Genomic DNA, 21,764 nt, shown 5'->3' with positions numbered 1-21,764 from the left:
TTCAATTGCAAATTGAAAGGACTAGTGCCCTCTTTAGTAGTCGAAAGTGACTATAGGTAACTAACCCTCCCTCCAGGCCCACCATTTCCCTAACATATCCAATAAAAATTTTGACATAGTCCTCAGGGCAAGGATTTTAAGTTTTACCCCGGGGGCATATAAGGTATGTATAGAAAGGGTGATCGTATAAACTTTGGAAGAGGCTAATTGGACTGGTAATCAGAAGTTTTAGTGCCCTTTTTGAGATTCAGAGTGATCGGAGGTTGTATCCCCCCAAACCTCGTATTTTCCCGAAATGTATCTGATAAAAATATTGAGATAACAATTTTTTGTCTTGGAAGCTTCAAAATGAGCTCATTCGATTGGAAATTCAATGGGCTAGTGCCTTTTTTGTAGTTTAAAGGGATTGGGGGGCAATTAAACCCCTCCCACGTCCTCTTTTTCCCAAATACGTCCAATCTAAATTTTGAGATTGCCATTTTGTTCAAGGTAATTGAAAGATCCGGAAATTATGTCTTTGAAGATGAAAACCTTCCAGCCCTCAGGGCAATAGTTGTAAGTTATGCCCTAGGGGCATATAAGGTATATATAAAAAGGGTGACCGTTTAAATTTCGAAGGGGGCTAATTGGATTAATAATCAGAAGTTCTAGTGCTCTTTTTAAGATTCTGAGTGTTTAGAGGGTGGATAATTCCCCCACACCTCGTATTTTCACGAAATGCAGGTGACAGAGATTTAACATGGCGATTTTCGAAATTTCGAAAAGAGCACATTCAATTAGAAATTGAAATTACTAGTGCCCCTTTCAACAGTTGAAAGTGATAGGAAAGACCTAACGCCCTCCCACGCCCACCATTTCATCAAATACATTCAATCAGAATTTTGATATAGCCATTTTGTTCAACGTAATTGAAAGAACCGTTGATATGTCTTTGAGAATGAGAACAGCCCCTCCTACAGCCCAAAGGACAAGGTTTGTAAGTATACGATGGGGGCTTATAAGGCTTATAAAGAAATGGTGGTCGTATAAACTTCAGAGGGGACTCATTGGATTGGTAATCAGAAGTTCAAGTGTCCCTTTTGAGATTCAGAGTGATCGCACCCCTTCCCTACCCGTCGGATTTCTCCGAAGTGTATCTGACAGACATTTTGAGATAGCCATTTGTTGTTGTAGAAACAAAAAAGGTTCGTTCGATTGGAATTTTTTTCATTCGATTGGAAAATTCGATTGAAATATCATACTAAAAAGTGATTGGAGGGCAAGAAGCCCCCCAACAATGCCCAAAATACATTCAATCATAATTTTGAGATAAATATATTAATCAGCGTAGTGGAAAGGTCTATAAATTATGTCTTTAAGGATGACAACCTCCTCCAAAGACCTCAGCAAGCTATGCCCTGGGGGTATATAAGGTATATATATATATATATATATATATATATATATATATATATATAAAAGTTGAAAGACTAAAGCCCTTTTAAATAGTTGAAAGTGATTGGAGGGCTACTAGTCCCCTGCCACGCCCTCTGTTTCCCCAAACACATCCAATCAAAATTTTGAGATAGCCTTTTGTTTAACGTAATTGAAAGGTATGGAAATTATGTCTTTGAAGAAGACAAACCCCAAAAGCCCTCAGGACAAGGGTTGTAAGTTATACCCTGGGGGTATGCAAGGTATATATAGAAAGGGTGATCGTATAAACTTTAAAGGGGACTCGTTGTATTGTTAATCAGAATTCTTAGTACCATTTTTGAGATTCAAAGTATTGGGAGGGTGGATATCCCCCTCCATTTCATATTTTTCCGAAATGCATGTGATAGAAATTTTGAGATAACCATTTGTTGTCATAGAAATTTGAAAAAGAGCTCATTCGATTGAATATTGAAAGGGCTAATGCCCTTTTTATCAGCAGAAAGTGATTGGAGGGAACTAACCTTCCGCATCAATCATTTCTTCGAACACATCCAATCAAAATTTTGAGATATCCATTTTTTCAACTTCATTAAAAGTTACGGAAATAATTTCTTTGAGGATGACCACACTCCCCTCCTACAACCCTCAGGACAAGGGTTGTGAGTTATACACTGGGGGCTTATAATGTTTATATAGAAAGGGTGATCATATGAACTTCGGAGGAGGTTCAATGGATTGGTAATCAGAAGTTCTAGTGTCTTTCTTGATATTGAAAGATCAGAATAGAAGATACCCTCCCACCATACACTTCATGTTTTCCTGAAAAGTATCTGAGAGAAATTTTGAGATTTCCATTTGTTGTCGTAGAAACTTCGAAAAACGTCCATTCGATTGGAAATTCAAAGGACTAGGGCCTTGTTTATTAGTTAAAAATGATTGGAGGGCTACAAGCCCCCGTGGCTATCAGTTCCCAAAACACAAATAATCAAAATTTTGAGATAGCCATTTTGCTTAACTTACTTGAAAGGTCAGGAATACACTTCTTTGACAACCCAAAAACAAAAAAAATGGCTGTAGATTGCCAGTTGGGTATGCATATACTGATGTTTATTTATAAATATCATTTTCATTTATATTTATTTATACAAAATTTGCGCTTTACTGAAAAAAACGACCAAATGACCAGGGAGGGTCAGTTTAACTGACATATACTGATATTTCTTCCTTAAGGTTCTGACAATTTGTTATTTATTAAAGTTAAAAACTTAAAAGCCTTTCAAACATATTTTGTTTTCAGTGAAGCGCAAACTGTGTTCTGGTCTTGAGAAGGCATGTGGGTTATCAGCCCTACTCATTTTAATTTTTGCTCGTTTTGAGTTTGACTCTGCTATTTATTGTGATTTCTGTTCGTTTTGATTTTCATTTATTTATTGATATTGATTTAAGGCAGTTTTACGCTTGGAAGATTATTTGACTTTATTTCGTTCATTCTTGGCTTTTAGAGCTCTTTACTTTTTTTGAAAAATTTATTTTGTGGAAAAAGTTTTTTAAATTGACCACTTTAAAGAATAAATGAAGCCCAGACAAAAAGAAATCAATTACGGTAGATAATCATAGCAAATATAGAGATAACAGGTATAATATAAATGGATAAATAGATCTTAAAACGAGCAAAGAAGAAATTAAATATTTAAGTTAAACATAAAAGAGATAATAATCACTACAAACAGGATGGCCAATGCTAACTATTTACTGTAATTTATATTGTTATTTCTCAAAATTGTAAACATAAAAGCATATATCTGTAATGTAAATTGTTTCTGGTAAAGGACAAATGACAAAATAGGCTTCAGACTGTTACGGTTTGGGTAAGAGGGCAGTGTTTTGAACAAAATCGCTTTCTCATCAGTGATTAGGGAAGGAAGAATATTAAATGGGCAAGTAGGGCTGGTTGACCTCCGATAGCTCTTCAATATCCCCTGGAATGTCAAGCTTAAAGCCCTCAACCTTAGAAATTGCTAATTACCCTTTTGATAACCATTATGTACACAGTGTGTTTTATTGCATTTGCCATCCCCCCAAGAGCTCTGGGGGTTATTTCATCATTATAAGCATAGTTATTAACCGTTTGATTATTTTGAACAAGATGGCTATTTCAAAATTTTACTTGAATGTTTTTTGCGCGAGGGAAACTAAAAGGGATTTGGAGGGGACTGGCAGTACACCAACTAATTTGGAACATCCCCCTTAACATCTCCTGTAACTTTCAACCTAATAACCTCGATCTTTCTTGAAATATTACATATTCTCTTTTTTAATAAACTGAAGCCGCGTAGAGGCTTGTGATTTAGTATGACAAACCCCTCACATTCTCCAAAGTTCCACGTTAATTCCCTTAGCCTCTTCGGATACACCTAGAATGAGATATTTTCCCTTTCGCTGATGATGAAAACTGCATTTAAGCATTGGATAAATTGTATAATTTACAATTTTATTCCCCCAGCGATGTGGGGATATTGCATCCCAGGAGGAATAGTTATTAGACCTTTTGACTAGTTTGAGCAAAATAAAAATTTAAAAATATCAATCAGTGTTTAGGAGAAGGAGCACCTAAAAGGTGGAAAAAAGGGTGGTTGGCTGGTTGCCCTGTAATTTCATTCCAACGTCTCGTCAACATACTTCGAATGCTTCCACTTAATACCCTCAGCCGTTCCCTAGATATTGCCGGCATTCCCTTTTTACAACGAGCAAGCACATAGTGGGTTTTGATTCTGTTCTGCATCCCTCTCAATATTTCCTTGAAGTCCAATCATAATATCCTAAGCCCTTTTGGAGACTCAGGATCAAACATGTCCTCTTTTCCATTAATGACCCTTATACATTAACAAGGGGAAACTTGCATAACTTATACCCTTGCCACAGGGCGGAAAGAATCACCCTGGAGGTATATTTGACCTTTAGACTATTTTGAATAAATTAGTTATATGAAAATATTGATTTGGATAAATATAGGCAAACACGGTGTGTGGGAGGCGTTAACTCTCCGATCACTTTTTACTCTTCTGAAGGGAACTAGAACTTTCCTTTCCAATCGAATGATCGCCCTCCGACGTTCATAAGACAACCTTTTCCATTTGGAATGCCTCTGGGAAAGTATAGTAAATAATAATACATTGAACCCTGAAAGTTGTTTATTATAGACAACCTTGCATCGTTGCCGCTGATTTCTGACTATTTTTCAAATGCCACCAGAAAAACACCTTCCCTCCCCCGTGTAAAATTTCCCCTGGAAATTTCCTCGCGGAACTTGCCTTCTCACAAACAATTCTCCGAATGTAAACCCCTCTCCCTCTCAAAGAAAATTTCTGCAAATAAAATTTCAGTGTATTTACCAATAAAAAATACTATATGTGAACAATCGGCAAATTTCGTAGCTTACAGATCTTTCCCCATGGACTATGGGTGTCGTGTCATATCCAAACGCATAAATATTGTACCTTTCGATTATCCCGAGTCAATTGGCTATGTTTTGATGGGTCACAGTTTTGATGGGATGTCTTTGGGGGAAAAGGAGGTTTGGGAGGCGGACTTGTTGCCCTCTGATCTATTTGGTTGCTTGTAAAACACACTAGAGCTCTTAACTTCCGTTTGAATGAGCTCCTCCCCGATCTTCTAGGACCATTGTTTCGATACGATCACCCTCAGTGATATTTCTTCTAGCAAAAAAAAAAATGCAAACCTTCTCAGGATGGTTCTGTGACATGCGGAAGTTGATTCTCTGATTTTCATTAAAATTGCTTGATTTCTTTTGGGTGTTTCTCCCCCTCCCTCTTTTCTATAACTAGACGAATATTCTCAGGCTCATAGCTTTTGATGGGTAAAATTAAACTTAATGAATTTTATACATTCAGATTTAGTATAAAATGCCTATTCTTTCCATGTTTCACTTATCATCAAAATTTTGTTGTTCAGATTTTCGATTGCTATTTGGCCGAGTCACTCCTCACTCAAAGTTCCCTGCGCCGAACTTTTTGATTTATCAAAGAAGATGAATTTTCTTTTTAGTTTTGTATTCCTTATTTTACGTTTGTCTTTTAATTACACTTCGTGAGCTTCTATCTACTATTTTATTCTTTATACACATAGGAAACAGGAAAAGAGGTTTTTTTTACTGGCTGTAAATTACCTCGTGTTTCTCGCTGTCCTACGTTTTCTTGGTATTGTTTTTGAAGATTAAAATGTCGTCGTAATAGTGAAGAAACACAATATCTATGCTAAGGAAACTTCAACGACAATCCCTTTTCCTTGGGACCCCATGCATAAGGCTTTAAAATATCTTACACAAGTTCGCTTTCTAACTTTTGAGCTTCGTAAATGAAATCAATGAATATTCAGAGGAAGGTTAGCAAATTGTCTCTGGTTCTTAAGGGCGCTGTTACGCTCAGATCTGATTAAATTGGCACTGATTTACTAAATTTAACACGAGACTTTTGTACCCAATTTATTAAAATTAAACGGCAGTAATCTCAGGACTTGTCATATGAAGGAATTGACAGAGAAAACTTTTCTAAGCCATCCTTCAGTCCGAAACTAAATTTTTGATAGATCTGTAGAAAAAATCTATTATATTTTAACGGGATTACTGTTTTTGGTTGGTTTTTGTGTGGGATTGGGTTTTAGTTTTATTTTCTTATTTTGAGTGGACTTTAAAAAAAGCCACATGAAAGCTCGACTTACTCATGAATTTGCTACAGATTTTAAAAGAGTTCCCCTTTTATGCTATTGACTTTATCCTACCCCCTTCGAAATTTGAGTCTTCCCTAAAACAAATTACAAACACTAAAAACAAGAAGAACAATAGGGAATTTCTCAAGACAGTGGGAAACAAATTATAATGAATATTTCGGCCCTATGTCCAAGGGCCGTCCTCAGCAATACAAATAAGAAAAAACAACTTACAAGAGGATAAAATTAATAAAACTAAAATGAACAGTTTTTCAAAACAGTCCCAGCATCCTTATCTCAGCGAAGTTCAACCAGGACTGATAAATAAATTGTGATGAAACGAGACAATTCATTGAAATGAAAGAATTTTTTTTAAAAACACGTTTCATGAGATCAGCAACGAAAAAAGCTAGGCTGGCAATAAAAAGTGTTTTTAAATCATTTTCTTTCCTTTCATTGAATTGCCTCGTTTCATCACAATTTATTTGATGACATTGGGAGGAGTTGGGAGGGGGGAACCTAAAACTTGGAAAACACTTAGAGTGGAGGGATCGGGATGAAACTTGGTGGGAAAAATAAGCACAAGTCCTAGATACATGATTGACATAACCGGAACGGATCTGCTCTCTTTGGGGTAGTTGGGGGGGGGGGGCAAATTTTGAAAAAATAGAGAAAATGAGGTATTATTAACTTACGAACGGGTAATCGGATCTCAATGAAATTTGATATTTAGAAGGATATCGTCTCTCAAAGCTCTTATTTTAACAACCGGATCTGTTATCTGTCCGGATTCTTATTTTCCAACCGGATCTGGTGACATTGGGGGGAGTTTGGGGTGGGGGAAGACTTCTGCATGATTTTTATTAAAATCATGGAACACGCTTAGATTGGAGGGTTCGGGATGAAACTTGGTGGGAAAAATAAGCAGAAGTCTTAGATACGTTTGGAACAGATCCGCTCTATTGGGGATGGGGGAGTTGATTCTGAAAAGTTAGAAAAAAATGATGTATTTTTTAACTTACGAAGGAGTGATCGGATCTTCATGAAACTTCATATTTAGAAGGACTTCGTGTCTCAGATCTCTTATTTTAAATCTCAACCGGATCCAGCGTAATTGGGGGGGGGGGCGTAGTTGGGGGGAACCGAAAATCTTAGACAATACTTAAAGCGGTGAGATCAGGATGAAACTGGATGGAAAGAATAAAAACTGTCGAAGACACGTGACTGACATAACCGGACCGGATCTACTCTCTTTGGTGGAGTTGGGGGGGGGGTTACTTTGAAAAATTGAGGTACTTGTAACTTACGAAAGGCTTACCAGATCTTAATGAAATTTGATATTTAGAAGGATCTTGCGCTTCAAAGCTCTAATTTTAAATTCCGAATAGATCCTGTGACATTGGGGGGAGTTGGAGGGGGAAACCGAAATTCTTGGAAAACGTGAAAATGGGGTATTTTTATCTTACGAATAGGTGATCGGATCTTAATGAAATTTGATATTTAGAAGGAATTCTCAGAACTCTTATTTCAAATCCCATCCAGATCTTTTAACATTGGGGGAGCTGGAGGGGGAAATCTTGGAAAATACTTGGAGTGGAGGAATCGGGATGAAGCTTGGTGGATATAATAAGCAAATGTCCTTGATACGTGATTGACGGAACCTAACTGGATTCGCTCTCTTTGGGGGAGTTGGGGGGAGGGGTACAGTGATTTGGCGAGTTTGGTGCTTCTGGATGTACTAGGACGATGAAAATTGGTAAGCGTGTCAGGGAGCTGCACAATTTGACTTGATAAAGTCGTTTTCCCAGATTCGACCATCTGGGGGGCTAAAGGGAGAGGAAAAATTAGTAAAAATTAGGTATTTATAACATACGAGTGAGTGATGTGATCTTAATGAATTTTGATATTTAGAAGGACATCGTGACTCAGAGCTCTTATTTTAAATCCTAACCGGCATTAAGCCTCTAATTTTCCTTTTAAATAAATCTATTGATTCACAGAATTTTGCTAGAGCTCATACCATATGATCTCTTGGCTCTTAGCTCTTCTTGCCTCGTCACAAGTGCGATATGAGCTCTTAGCTCTTGTAAGTGTTTGTGATGGAAAGGCAGTGTGGTCTTCGTCGTTATTTAAAACAAATCACAGCTCACACCGGAAACGTGATGTGAGTGGTATCCTGATCATGGTGTTTTGAGTAATGTTCTGATGTTTTAAAAATATTTAAGGGAATAGTTCTTTCATTTAGAAAATTGTAAATTAGGAAAATATCCAAAAATCGATGAATTTGTGTTCCCTTGTATTTTGGGCTAGATGGCATCTAAAACTAAATTGAAAATACAGTTTAGCTTTTTTTTAAAGAGCCTTAAGACACAAAATAATTACCATGTTTCTATGTCAATGACAGGTTTGTTAAATCTTTACCCCTTCCTAAGATTTTAATGCTTCACTATCTTCTTTTGAATTTTTAAACCAAGGCGTAATTAGAAGCTTGTCTAGAAATGAAAGACAAGAAACGAGGATATCTAGGAGGATAATTCTTAAATTGTCAAAACCATTCGTTCCCTGTGATATTGATACCGTGTTTCCCTTCAAGCACAATATTATAATTCTGTAAGAACAAAAGAGAAATATTTCTGAAAGTTTCTTAGAAGTCAAGATTTCTGAGGTATTTCTTTTGGATAATCTATAGTTTCTGTCTAAATTTTTAAATTTATATCTAGATTACGCAAACCATTTTTTTAAGATAATTATCAGTTAAGACCCTCGTGGTTCAACATCATGATTAAAAGTGGATACAACAAGGAGGACTAAACGAAAATTAGCTAGATCACCGTCACCACAATACAGATATTTAAATATCTGTACTGTGACCATTACAGAGTAGGCCTACAGTACTTTACTAAGTCGTCTGTTTGTGAAAATTGTATAAAAAGATCAGCTTACTGGTATTAACCAAACACACCCTAATTATGAGCAAGATCAAATAGTTAATATGATAATTACTCATAGCAATAAATGCTGAACAATAAAGGAAACCCAAAATCCAACCCCCCTCCCTAAAGCAAAAAAAAAACTATGCTTCTAGTATCGACAAAATTTACTTCTATTCCAACAAGTAGTTTTAAAGGCTGGGATGACAAAAATAGCTGCCCTTCCTCAGTGGCGTCCAATCACAAAAATATAGGAAGGGGGCAAATATTTTCTTTTAATTTTTTTTGAAATGGAGATTCAAAAAATAACACAACAACGCTGAGCAAATATACCTAAAACAGGGGTAACAATATATCTTAATTCTCTTAATTAGTAGCAACCACAGAAATCACTATTTTTAAGGTTGTAGCTACCGCTGCAACAACTATTAGATCATTTCTAAAAACAAGTACTAAAAACAAGTAAATTTCTAAAAAGTAAAAAAAAGTAAAGTACCATTTAATAGCTTGGAAAAAACGAAACAGAGGGGTGACAACTAAAAAAGACCAGTTATCTAGTCTCACTCCATTAATGTAGCAAGGTAAAATAGAAAATAACTCTGAAACAAAAATAAAGAGGTATTCTTCAAAGTTTAGGGGGGTCGCAGTCACCCTTCCCCCCTGTTCCCTCTAATTTGTGTGCCTTCTCTATCTTAAACAGATCCGATGGAGTAGAAGCACTCGAGATCAAAGCCAGATCGTTTAGCTAGGTTGAACTGACAAAACTATCTCCACCTTCTAAGGCTAGGCAGATGAGCAGAGATAATATCCCCCCCCCCTCTAAGAGTTTGGATAGATTTTTGACTCTGATTTGTACAGCTGTAAGCCTAGCTCCTTTTATCGTCCGTGTTTTTCTCCACGTTTGATTGTGACCCGACTTCTTGTTCTGGAATTTGACGTCCATCTTTTAAGAAGACATGGGAAGTAAGGGGGTTTCGTTCCAACATTTTTTTTTTTACCAAATTGCACTTCTTGTCCGCAGATAAACGTAAGGTATGATCTATCTCATGAACGTAGCTCCTTAAGAGAGCTAAGGCTACTTATGAGTGCATTGACTATCTCAAAAGTTTTCACAGCTTCTCAAATCTTCTCAGAAAATATCTAGGCCCTTAAAATATCCTCCAAAGTAAACGTTAAGAAATTAACGATGTATATTTCACGTCAACGTTTGTTTGTTTACCAGCATCACCTTTTGAGAAGATCTCAGAAAACCCATGCTTTCTTTCGAAGAAATCCCGAAAGGTTCAGGAAAGACCTGTATTTCGTACACTTGCTCAGTGAAGCGCATTTTAATTTCCACATGGAGCTATTGACAAATATTTGTCAATCGGCTAGAAAGAATTCATGAAGATACTTTTTTTCTCAGAGGGCCCCTAACGATATGATTAAACAAAAGACCCTTTCTTTAAGAGAAGAAAGGAAGCTAAAATTTTAGTCATACCTTTTAAGGATTTAAGGCTTTCTGTTTCCTCTAAGGAAGAAGAAAAGTGCTTTTTAGGGTCTTAAATTCATAAGAGCGTTTATACAGAATCAACAGGGATGAATAGTTATAGATCAGAATTAAGAAAGTAATTCCAATATAAATCTCTTTTTTAGCTTCAGTCTCTGGTTTTAAGAATCCATTAAGCTTTTAACAAGAATGTAAATTTTTCGTGAATTTCCGAGGGAAAAAGCCATTCGCTAAACTTTTACCCTTCAGGTAGATTAATCAATAAGAATTTTTGCAAAAAGTTTTTCAAAGGAATGTGAAGAGCCATGTTAAAATCTAAAAGAAGCAGAAATGAAGTCGGGTAATGTCTCATGCTTAAACTCACTAAAATAGGCACAAAACTCAACAAATAAAATAAAATAAATGTTGCCCAAAACGAAGAGAAATTAAAATCAGTGATCAGATCAAAGTTAAAAACAATAGATACTGCTATAGATGTGTCAATAAACCCTAGAGTTAACAGAAATTAAGATTAATGATCACGTGAAACTTAAAAATAACAGAAATTACCACAGTTCAGAGCAGGGCTATTGTCTCCCTAAATCTCTGAGGTTCAGCATTGTCTCCCTAAATATCGGAGACATATGTTTCAAGCAGTATATTTTTTTAATTTTTCATAAAATGAACACAACACATCATACAGGAAAGCTATTGAACACAAGAGTGGGCTACCCCCTCTCAAACCCTCTAAAAGGCTTGAACGTTATTCCTTATTTGCTGAAAACTATTTGTATTTCGAACAGTTTGTTCCTGATTTGTCAAAACATCAAAGTTTGGATTTTTCCTAAAATCGCTAGGCTCTTCCTCTTTTTCAAGCTATCATATTCAAAATCTTCAGTGACTTGTCTCTAATTTCAAAATTACTATATTTGAAAAGCTCATTTACCATAATATCAGGATCAGAAGCCTGGGCACTTTTTAAGTTTTTGGTACTAACTAGCCATGGCTAATTGGAAAAAGCCAAGACAGATAGTCTGAGTGAAAGGCAAAGCTGGCATAAGCCTTTTTCAGGTTGTTTAAAAATAGTGTTATTTTTACTTGTTGATAGATTGTCCATTATCCACCCAAGAACTAAGGTAAATAGTCATAACATTAAGAGATGATCATGGTTTCTGGGTTGACTCATGATGGACTTCCCTCGCATCCTAAGTTTCACATACCATTTCATTGTCTTCTATATCTCTTCCTATAAGTCCATCAATGTTTACCACACTCTCAATTTTTCTTTTACTCTTTTCTTATCAATAATTGTGGCCCTGTTTCTATATTTAACCGAGACAAATCCAGATTAACTATTCCCTCTCAATTTATTAACATGTCATTACAGTGCCGTGCACCTGCATCTTCCGGATCTTCAGAATTTTTATCCATGGCTTTCCCTTCTCACCTTTTAATTCATATTTTAATACTTTCTCCAGTCTTTGCATTTCTCTTATTTTCTTATGATTTATACATTCAAATATTATTGTACAAGCCCCTCCTCCTCTCTATTAAACATACTGTATTTTACTAATTTTCCTAGCTGCGTTTCTAACTTTGTATCCCAAGACACCATCAGCGACTTCACAGACTATTTTCCTATAATTACCCTATCTATCTTCTACATTGTCAAAATATAGACTATCCAGTGTAGTATTCAACTGTTCTTGGAAATATTCTCTCAAATTCTCATTTTGGAGCCTACCAAGACAACACTGTATTCTACTTCGACATTACTAGATATTGGATAACTAGTGGGGCAGTTATCACTACGCCATATTAGGACAAAGTGGATATAACTAGATTCATGTACATACTAAGTTGCAGCAGTCTGTCACCATTGCCGGTTTCTTTTCTTGCGCCAGATTTATATAGGCTAGGATACCTTCTATTCCTATTTTTACCGACCTGGACCGTAAAATCCCCTAATAAGAATGCTATATTTCTACCTGGGAGTAGGACTATTTGATTCTGTTGCTGTAAGCAAAATTTCATCTGAGTCACTACTAACTTTCTCTACCAGTCGGTTCTAAGAGGCATTCTGGGTTCTACTACGACTGATACCCTGCACTTTTTAGTCAAATAAAGAGCAATAAGCATTCTATCAATAATACCTTCCCAGCCTAGACAGGACTTAAAATTTTCCTTGCTCATCAAGACCCCCTACTTCCTGCCTATGTACCCCATTCTTCCCACCTGAGTAAATACATTCTATATCTCCTAATTTCATGTTTTCTACCTTGGATATGAATTTTATGAAACTCCTAGGAAATCCAATTTGAAGCGTCTGAACTCTTCAGTCAAATCGTCAATATGATAGCTGTTTTTAAACGTTGTAACGTTCCAAGTTGAAATTTTCGTGTTGTTTAAACCTCCGAAATCATTATGGTCACAAGAAAAACAACGGTCCTCGATCAAGAGCAGGACAGGGACTAACACATCTCCTGAAGTCTATACGGAGTGCTTAAGCTGGCTTGGAACCGGAGACCAAGAGATCCCTGGGACCTCCAGTTTGAATGGAGGGTTTGGGCGATTCTGGGTCTATCCTTGGGGACAACATGGTTGGCATATTTGGCGACTTCTATCGATAAGAGTCAAAATCCTGCACTGACACTTTCAAACCTATTATCTCCGACTCAATATATATATTTATGCCTACAATTCTTATGCTACTATGGGGGGGGGGGCAAGCCATAATTGATAACTTAGCTGGGATAAGGCATTTCAGCCCAAAAAAATCCCACCAAAACAGACCAAACCCAGAAGAATTATTAACTGATAAGTTTCCAGTGCATATGCTGATTCTTTACTAGGTTGTTACTTCCTCGAAGGGCGCTCGTCCTCTAAGCCGCCGTGCAGTGCTGTTAGCAGTCACGGTTTGGTTAGGAAAACTTGACAAAGGTTCATCCTGATGGGATTACTAAGCTACGTAAGTACCATTTTCCTGTCAGGGATAGGAAGAATTGAAATAATTGATTGTAATTTAAATTTTTGACAAAATTTGAATATTTGGTCAAAATTTTTAATCACCGATAATTTCTTGAAACAAATTTCCAATAATATTCTTGAGGTTAAAACTAAAATCTCGGACCGTAATTTAAATTTTGGGATTTTTTTTTAATCTGGAGGTATGTTCGATCAGTATTAATGTCATGCAATAGGTTTTACATTATATAATGCTCCACACTTTGGGCTATATGCGGAGAGAAATTTTTATTGACAGACATTGAAAACATCCATGGTCGGTCTTCTACGACCCCATGTTGCAGAAAATCTGAATATAATAGAATACACATATTTAAATCAACAATTTCTTTTTATCATAAGAATCTCTTCGGGTTCTTTTTTGTTGTAACCTGTTTGTGCATGAATGAAGAAAATGAGCATGAAGACCATTTATAAAAAAAAGGTACTGTTTTGTTTCCTTAAATAAAAAAACTCACAAATGAATACAGCCAGATTTATTTTTTATTGTATTTCAGCAATGGATTTTTCCCTGGCCATGCCGAATTGCCCTAAGAGTTTCAAATGGTTCAGCAAAGAAAAAGTCGAATTTGTCTCACGCAAATCAAGCAACCCATTTTCCTTCCAAAACTTGTTTTCCTAATTACGTCCTCTTGGTTTAATTGCCTTGAAAGTTTCACGTCAAGTTTTAATTAAAATTTTTGAGTAGTATTATCAAGAATTATGTCTCTTTTTAAAATAATTAAAAACAACTTTCCAAAAAAGAAGTTTTTCAATGAAAGTAAAGGCCGTACTAAACTTAAGATTAGAAAAAATAACTACCTACAATAACTCAAACTCAAAGAAATCAGAAATTACTATTAAAAAATGAATAAAACTGAAGCAAACAGGAATTAAATAAAAAATCATAGCAAAAAACATACAACGGGTACTAACATAAACGAGTTAAAAAAAAAAATCTTAAAAAGAGTCAATCTTAAATTCAATATTCAAGTCAAGCTTAAAACGAGCAAAAATATTTTACTTTTGAAGTATAAATAAAACCCAAAACGAACAGAAATTAAATGAAAAATCATAGCAAAAAAAACATACAACAGGTACTAATATAAATAAATAAATAAATCTTAAAACGAGTAAAACTTTAATTGAATATGCAAATAAAACTTGAGATGAATAAAAATCACTACAAACAAGAGTTTTTGTACTGCCTCCTTCCCTCACTGTAAAAGTCTAAAAGCTACTGCGTCACTGGCACTTTCCTGAAAACCATATGGGTCTTGAACAATCATGGAGAGAGATAATAAAATCGAACTAAATATTTGATATATAGTGATATTAATTGTTGAAAGATCATCAGTCCAAGATTTTATTTCACTGTAATTTTTATTTCCATTTCCATGCTGTACTAAATGGGGAAGAAAATATTTGTAATATTATTTGTTTACAGCGAAGTTCCAATGACACAGTAGGCTCTAAACTTTTACAGCTAGGGAAGGGGGCAGTATCTTAATTCTTGTTTTTAGTGAAACTGTATTTTTCTTGATCAGTCGTGGAAAGAGCTAAGAGATTAAACTGAAAATTTGGTATATAATGATAATAATTGCTGAAAGTTCATCAGTTCAAAATCTAATTTTAAGTATTTTTTTATATTTTATAAGTATAAAAGAAAAAAAATTGTAATATAATTCATTTTCAATAAAGAGCCAATGACGCAATAGGTTTTTGACTTTTACAGTCAGGGAAGGTTGTATTATCCAAACTCTTGTTTGTAGTAATTTTTCTTCGTTTCAAGCTTGATTTGAATATTCTACCTAAGTTTTACCTCGTTTTAAGATTCAATTTTTCATTTATATTAGTACCATTTTGTATTTATTTGCTATGATTGTTAATTTAATTTCTCTTCGTTTTGGGTTTCATTTATTTTTTAATTGCAATTCATGGTCGTTTTTAGTTTGAGTTATTGCAGGTTTTTATTTCTTCTGATCTTAAGTTTAATCTGGTCTTTACTTTTCTTTGAAAAACTTCTATTTCGGGAAGTTATTTTTAAATTAATTTTTGTTCGTTTTTGATTGCAAAGTTAAAAATTTTTCAAAAATTCCCTGTTTCAAAATAACTTTGTATTCCCAAATAAATTCCAAAATAAGACTGTACGCGTCTTGAGAAAGTTTTAGAAAGAACTAATAAAATTAAACTGAATATTTGATATTTGAACCGTTTTGAACCAAATGGCTATCTTAAAATTTTGATCGGAAGCATTTGGGGAAAAAGGGCCTTGATGGGTGCTACGTGCCCTTCAGTCACTTTTGACTTTCATAAAAGGCACTAGAACTTCCGATTTCCAATCGAATGAGCACCCTCTGAAGTTTATACAATCATCCCTTCCATAGTTAAACTAAAAAAACAAGTTTTTTTAAACTGAAGTAAGGAGTGAAATTAAAACTTAAAACGAACAGAAATCATTCCATATATGAAAGGGGCTGAACGCCCCACTCTCAACGCCCCACTCTTTACGCTAAAGTTTGACTCTTTCTCACAACTCTACTTCCTAAAATAATAAAAAATTTTAAAAGTAAAAAATTTTAGCGCAAAGAGCGGGGTGTTGAGGAGGGGACAGCCCCTTTCATATACGGAATAATTTCCGTTTTATGTCGCTCCTTACTTTCAGCTAAAAAAATTTTTTATTGAATTTCTGAATGCTTTTGAATTAGTGTACGTTTAAATTTGGCTCACCGAACATGACTAACTAAAACGGAATTTGCATATTAATTTTACTTTTTTAAAAACTAATAATAACCTTGTAATAACCTAAGTTTGATTTTTATTCCAGTTGTTTGAGAATGACTTTGAGTCACAATGGTTGTTTAATTAACTACTTTTAAAAGTTGAAAGAAACTTTAGCATAAAAGCGAGCTATTGAGGAGAGGCAGCCCATCTCATGTACATAATATTTTCTGTTCGTTTTAAGTTTTAATGTTGCTTCTGACATTCAATTTAAAAAAATGTTTTTTGTTTAATTGCTGATCGTTTTTTAAATAATATCAGGAAATCCAGATCCCCTTCCAGGGAAAATTCCCTTCCCCCATGAGATATTTCCCCATGGATAGATTCCCCCGCATAACTTAAATCAGCAATATTTACGGAACTAATTTTGTAAGGCTAAAAATTTGTAAATACTTCAATTACATAAAATATTAATTACAATTTTCATTTCAAATACTTGTTGCCGTGCTGAAGGATGCGAAATATTCATGATCAATATATCTATACATTTACCCGAAGCGGCTAAAAAAAGCGGTTTGTCTTGGCTAAAAAATTTGTAAGGCTAAATTTTGTAAGGCTGTAAGTAACTAAAAGGCCAAAGAGGTCGAAAATATTTTTATGAGAAGTCACAGAAGTTTATGAAGTCACAAGCTGAGCAATTCTCAAATGACTGAAACGAATGATAGAAAAGATCTTTAAAAGATATACGTAATAATTTAAGTTCGTTTTAAGTTTTAATGTTATTCCTTACTTTCAGTTGGAAAAAAACTTTTTTTTTATTTAATAAGAACCACAAGCCAAAGACGTACAACGTCCTTAGTTTATTATTCTTAGTCGGCCATTATTTAACAAAATTCGAGCTTTAGCGTAAAGAACAAGGTATTGACGAGGGGGCGAACTTCGTCACATACGTAATATAAAGGGGTTTGGCCCTTCGTCAATACCTCGCTCTTTACGATAAAGTTCAAAATTTGGTCCAATTCTTTAAGAGTGACCCTTGAATCACAAAGGCCGTTTAGTTAGAATAAATAGCTCTTTTGGAATTACTAAAAATACTTTAGCGTCCAGAGCAAGGCATTGGTGAGGGGACGAACTCCCTTATATTCGTAATTATTTCTCTTCGGCTTAAGTTTTAATGTTACTCCTTGCTTTTAGTTGAAAAACATGTTTTTTATTTAATTTTTGATTGTTTTTTAAATAATGCTGGAAAATCCAGCGCCCCCTTCAAGGAAATTATCTTTCCCATGAAAAACTCCTTCATGGAATGATCCCCCCACGTAACTCTCTCCCCCAACCCCCCACCAGAAAAAAGCCGAAGGGACGAACTTTCTCAGGTTCGTAACTTGTAATGGGTAGGACTAAACTTAATCAAAATTATATATTTAAAATCAGCATAAAAATCTAATTCTTTTGATGCATCTATTGGTAACAAAATTCCGTTTTTTAGAGTTTTGGTCACTATTGAGCCGGGTCTCTCCTTACTTACAGTTCGTTACCATGAACTGTTTGATAAAAATCATAGTCAGGAAACTGCTTAAGGTAAAATTAAATGCTAAGATCGGCTGGAAAATAACACAAACAAATTATTGCTCATATCGGCCATTAATTTACAGAATTCGAACTTTAGCGTAGTGAGCGAGGTATTGAGAAGGGGTGAACTTCCTCATATACTTAATGTGAGAGGGCTCAACCCCTCCCACCCCTCAATACCTCGCTCTTTGCGCTAAACTTCGAATTTTGTTCCAATTCTTTAAGAATGACCCTTGAATCACAAAAGCCGTTTAATTAGAACAAATAGCTCTTTCGAAATTACTAAAAATACTTTAGCGTAAGCGTGGTATTGACGAGGGGACGAACTCCCTCAGGTACGGAATAATTTCTGTTCGTTTTAAGTTTTAACGGTACACCTTACTTTCAGTTTAAAAAACTTGTTTTTTAAAATTTAATTTCTGATTGTTTTTTAAATAATTCTTGGATATCCAGCACCCCTTTCATAGAAATTATTTTCCCCCATGCAAAATTCCCGCATGGAAAGATTATCTCACTAACCCCATTCTCCCGCCCCGCACCAGAAAAAATACCCTCTGAAAACGTCTGTATACTTCCCAATAACATACACTATATGTAAATAATTGATGAAAATCGTAACTTGCAGCCCTTCCCCCGGGGACTGTGGGGGATTAATTCATCCTCAAAGACATAGTTATTAGATTTTTCGACTATGTTGAACAAAATGTCTGTCTCAAAGTTTTGATCCGGTGACTTTGGGAAAAATGAGCGTGGGAGGGGGCCTAGCTACCATCTAGTTTTTGGTCAATTGAAAAGGGCACTAGAACTTTTAATTTCCGTTCGAATGAGTCCTCTCGTAAAATTTTAGGACCTTTGGGTCTATATGATTACACCTGAGAAAAAAACTAAAAAAAAAAACAAATAAACACGCATCCGTCATCTTTCTTCTGGCAAAAGCACAAAATTCCACATTTGTGTAGATAGGAGCTTTAAACCTCTACAGTATGGTTTTCTGATAGGCTGAATCTGATGGTGTGATTTTCATTAAGGTTCTATTAATTTTAGGAGGTGTTTTTCCCCTTTTTTCGAAAATAAGGCAAAATTTATCAGGCTCGTAACTTTTGATGGATAGAACTAAACTCGATGAAACTTGTATATTTAAAATCAGCATAAAAATCTAATTCCTTTGATATATCTATTGGTATCAAAATTCGGTTTTTTAGAGTTTTGGTTAGTTTTGAGCCGGGTCACTTCTCACTTACAGTTTGTTACAACGAACTGTTTGAAAACCAAAAATGCCTCCGGGTTATAACTTTCAAAACCTTCCCCTAGGCCCTGGGAGGATGTGTCGACTTCAGAGTTTTTTTTCCAATATTTTGACTATTTTTAAAAAATGATATTCTAAAACTTTTTATCCGATATATTTTGGTAAAAAAGTGAGAGTGGAAGGGGGCTAGTATCCGTCCGCCCTTCAATCACTTTTGACTCTCAAAAACAGCACTAGAGGTTCCAATGTCCAATCGAAAGAGCCCCCTCCAAAGTTTATACGACCACCAGTGGTGTCGCTGAGGGGGATCAAGGGGGGGGGGGGGCAGTTGCCCCTCCAATAATTTAGAAAACAGATTTACTTCAGCAGCTTAAAAACTGTTGTTCGCATTAAGTGTCAAATTTGCTCTTTACTTTGAGCTGATATATTTCTTTAACATAAGGAAAACAAGAAAAATAGGGGTCCATTACACTCCATAATATGTCCCACAGCAATATTTTTCCAAATATACTGGCTTTGAAACCTTATCATGAAGTAAAAAATGCGAGCCTAGTTAGTGGCAAAATTGAAAAATATTCTATGCTTCCTGTTATGCCACATTGGTCAATTTTTTCCCTGATATTTAAGGTGCTTTTACTTCCTAAAATCTATAAATTCAAGATAAGATTCTCTCGGTTTAAAATTTTCAAATTGGAAATGAATACACCCTCTACATCTGCAAATAGGACAGAAATGGAATCACTGAAGAATAAGAAGGTCGATATACAGTGAATATGATCTCCTGAAGAAAAAATCATTGAAAAAGAAATAAGACTTAGTACTTTTTATAATGATATTCGTACTATAACTAGATAGGTCAAATTGTTTGTTGTTCAACTATAGCATTTGGTAGAAGGAGATCCGCTATTTTATTTCCAGTATTTAAATAACGCTCTGATTCTCTTATTTGTCAATAAAATGCCTAATAAGTGCTGATAACGTCCAACTCCTTACGTTCTGGGAAAACAACCTAACCCAAAAATGTAGAACTGCCTCTATGCATAATACCATGCTGACTTCTTGCTATTTTCGCTTTTCTAAATATTTTTTTAACCAGCTTCAAAAAAGAATTGACACAATTGTGCTAAGAATTATGACTGAAATTAGCCGCATTTCACACAATGCCAGCATTACTTGTGGGGCATTTATTTCTGCATCAGCAAGCTCTACAAAATGTCTGCTGAGAACAGAATAAATATTTAAACAAAATGTGTATATTTTCCTCTCAATTTAGAAAGTTTAAGTGCACGCATATGCGGTGCCAACCCTTCTCTGTTTCTATTGTTCTTAGTTTTACCATGCAGCAATAGGAGACCGAACTTTGTTTGTGAACGGAACTATAGACACAAAAACGATATGTAACCCCCCTCGGGAAATGTATACCATCCCTACCCTGATTTACAAAAGAAAAATTTTTGTGAAATTTTTTAAGAATTTGTTTTTTCAAACGAAGATATAAAGGGGAAGATAATTTTCAAACTCTAGGAATCAATTTTCCCTTCTAATTGGTATCCCTGGCAATTTTCGATTAATTTAAGGTTTCTGCTGCAATGATGTCAAGAATTGTTCAGATTTTCCGGATATTCTTTGTCAAAACAATGCCCCGTGGACAGGTTAATAATTCTAACTTTATTTTTAGAATGCTTTCAAAATTTGAAATATGGTCGCTATTTAAATGTAGGGAATATAGCACAATGTAATATTTTGTGGTAATACTTTGACTTATCCTTTACCTTTACTTAGACAGCGCTATTACGCTGCCTATGATTTTTGTTTTGGCTTTGCGTGGCCCATTGATACCAATGTTATTTATTAATAATATAAACCGGCAAACCAAAAAGTAGATCAATTTAATAAAAAAAAACATAATAATATTTCAATAAATCATGTATATTAAAAGTTTAGCACAACAAATTAAATCTTACAGAGTCAAACTCCATTCTAAATTACGAGCAAATGAATAGCGCGATACCCGGGGCTATTAGAATAGAGCTTGATTGAAGCCTAATGGCCTCTCCAAAGTTTATACGACCACCCCTTCCACATGAAGTGTCTCCGTGGAAAAAATATATCATTGGAGACGAATGGCTTTCACTATAGGTCAAGGAGGCACACTCGTGCCTCTTTAAAGAGACGAACCACGACAATGTTAAGCGATCTTCGGTTCCAGTTGTCGCAGAGGGTTGGGGAGGGATGCATTTCGTAGCCCGAGCTCCAACTAAGAAACCTGTTGAATTTCATTTCCCTCCGAATTTTCCTTCATGGGGAAAATCTGGCCGAAAGTTTCGACCCCCCAACCCCCGCCCCCCTTTAACGTTGTCCGATCGGACTGAAATTCACAAGTTAAGGTCCCCTAGGGCCCAGGAGCTTATTCGCGAAATTTCAGCTCGATCCGATAACTCCTTCCCTGTTTTCCAGAAACCACGCATAGCCACTTAATGTTCATGTTCTCCTTTTGTTTTTTTCTGCCACGCCTACAGGTCACAGCCGACATCGGATCTGGGTGTACGAAGACTCATTCGACGTGGAATCCTGCGAGTAATTTTCCTGGAAAGTTTCGTCGGAAAATCTTAAACCCCCGATTTTCTAGCTTAGAAAAACCCATTTCCCCATAAGAGCCCATGTTAATTTTTGAAATTCTGAAAAG

The 21,764-nt window shown here is 35.4% G+C and overlaps 2 protein-coding genes across 6 annotated transcripts in view; one reads left to right on the top strand and one right to left on the bottom strand.

Moving 5' to 3' along the window:
• Positions 1–21,764, top strand: part of LOC136032738 (uncharacterized) — a 161,179-nt gene that overhangs the window by 11,450 nt on the left and 127,965 nt on the right. The gene's annotated exons all lie outside the window — the stretch shown is intronic.
• LOC136032739 (calbindin-32-like) overlaps positions 1–21,764 on the bottom strand; it is a 179,945-nt gene that overhangs the window by 153,406 nt on the left and 4,775 nt on the right. Inside the window, exon 1 of one of the 4 annotated variants that reach the window (XM_065713075.1) lies at positions 13,323–13,361. The exons of 2 other annotated variants lie outside the window; for them this stretch is intronic. The gene's annotated coding sequence lies outside the window, so the exon portion shown is untranslated. Of the gene's footprint in view, positions 1–6,375; positions 6,446–13,322; positions 13,362–21,764 lie in introns of those variants that run through there. One more of the 4 variants, XM_065713073.1, reaches the window with a different exon arrangement.

Source organism: Artemia franciscana, chromosome 11, assembly GCF_032884065.1.
Source record: "Artemia franciscana chromosome 11, ASM3288406v1, whole genome shotgun sequence".
Lineage (NCBI taxonomy): Eukaryota > Metazoa > Arthropoda > Branchiopoda > Anostraca > Artemiidae > Artemia > Artemia franciscana.
This window is presented reverse-complemented; position numbering and strand designations above follow the sequence as displayed.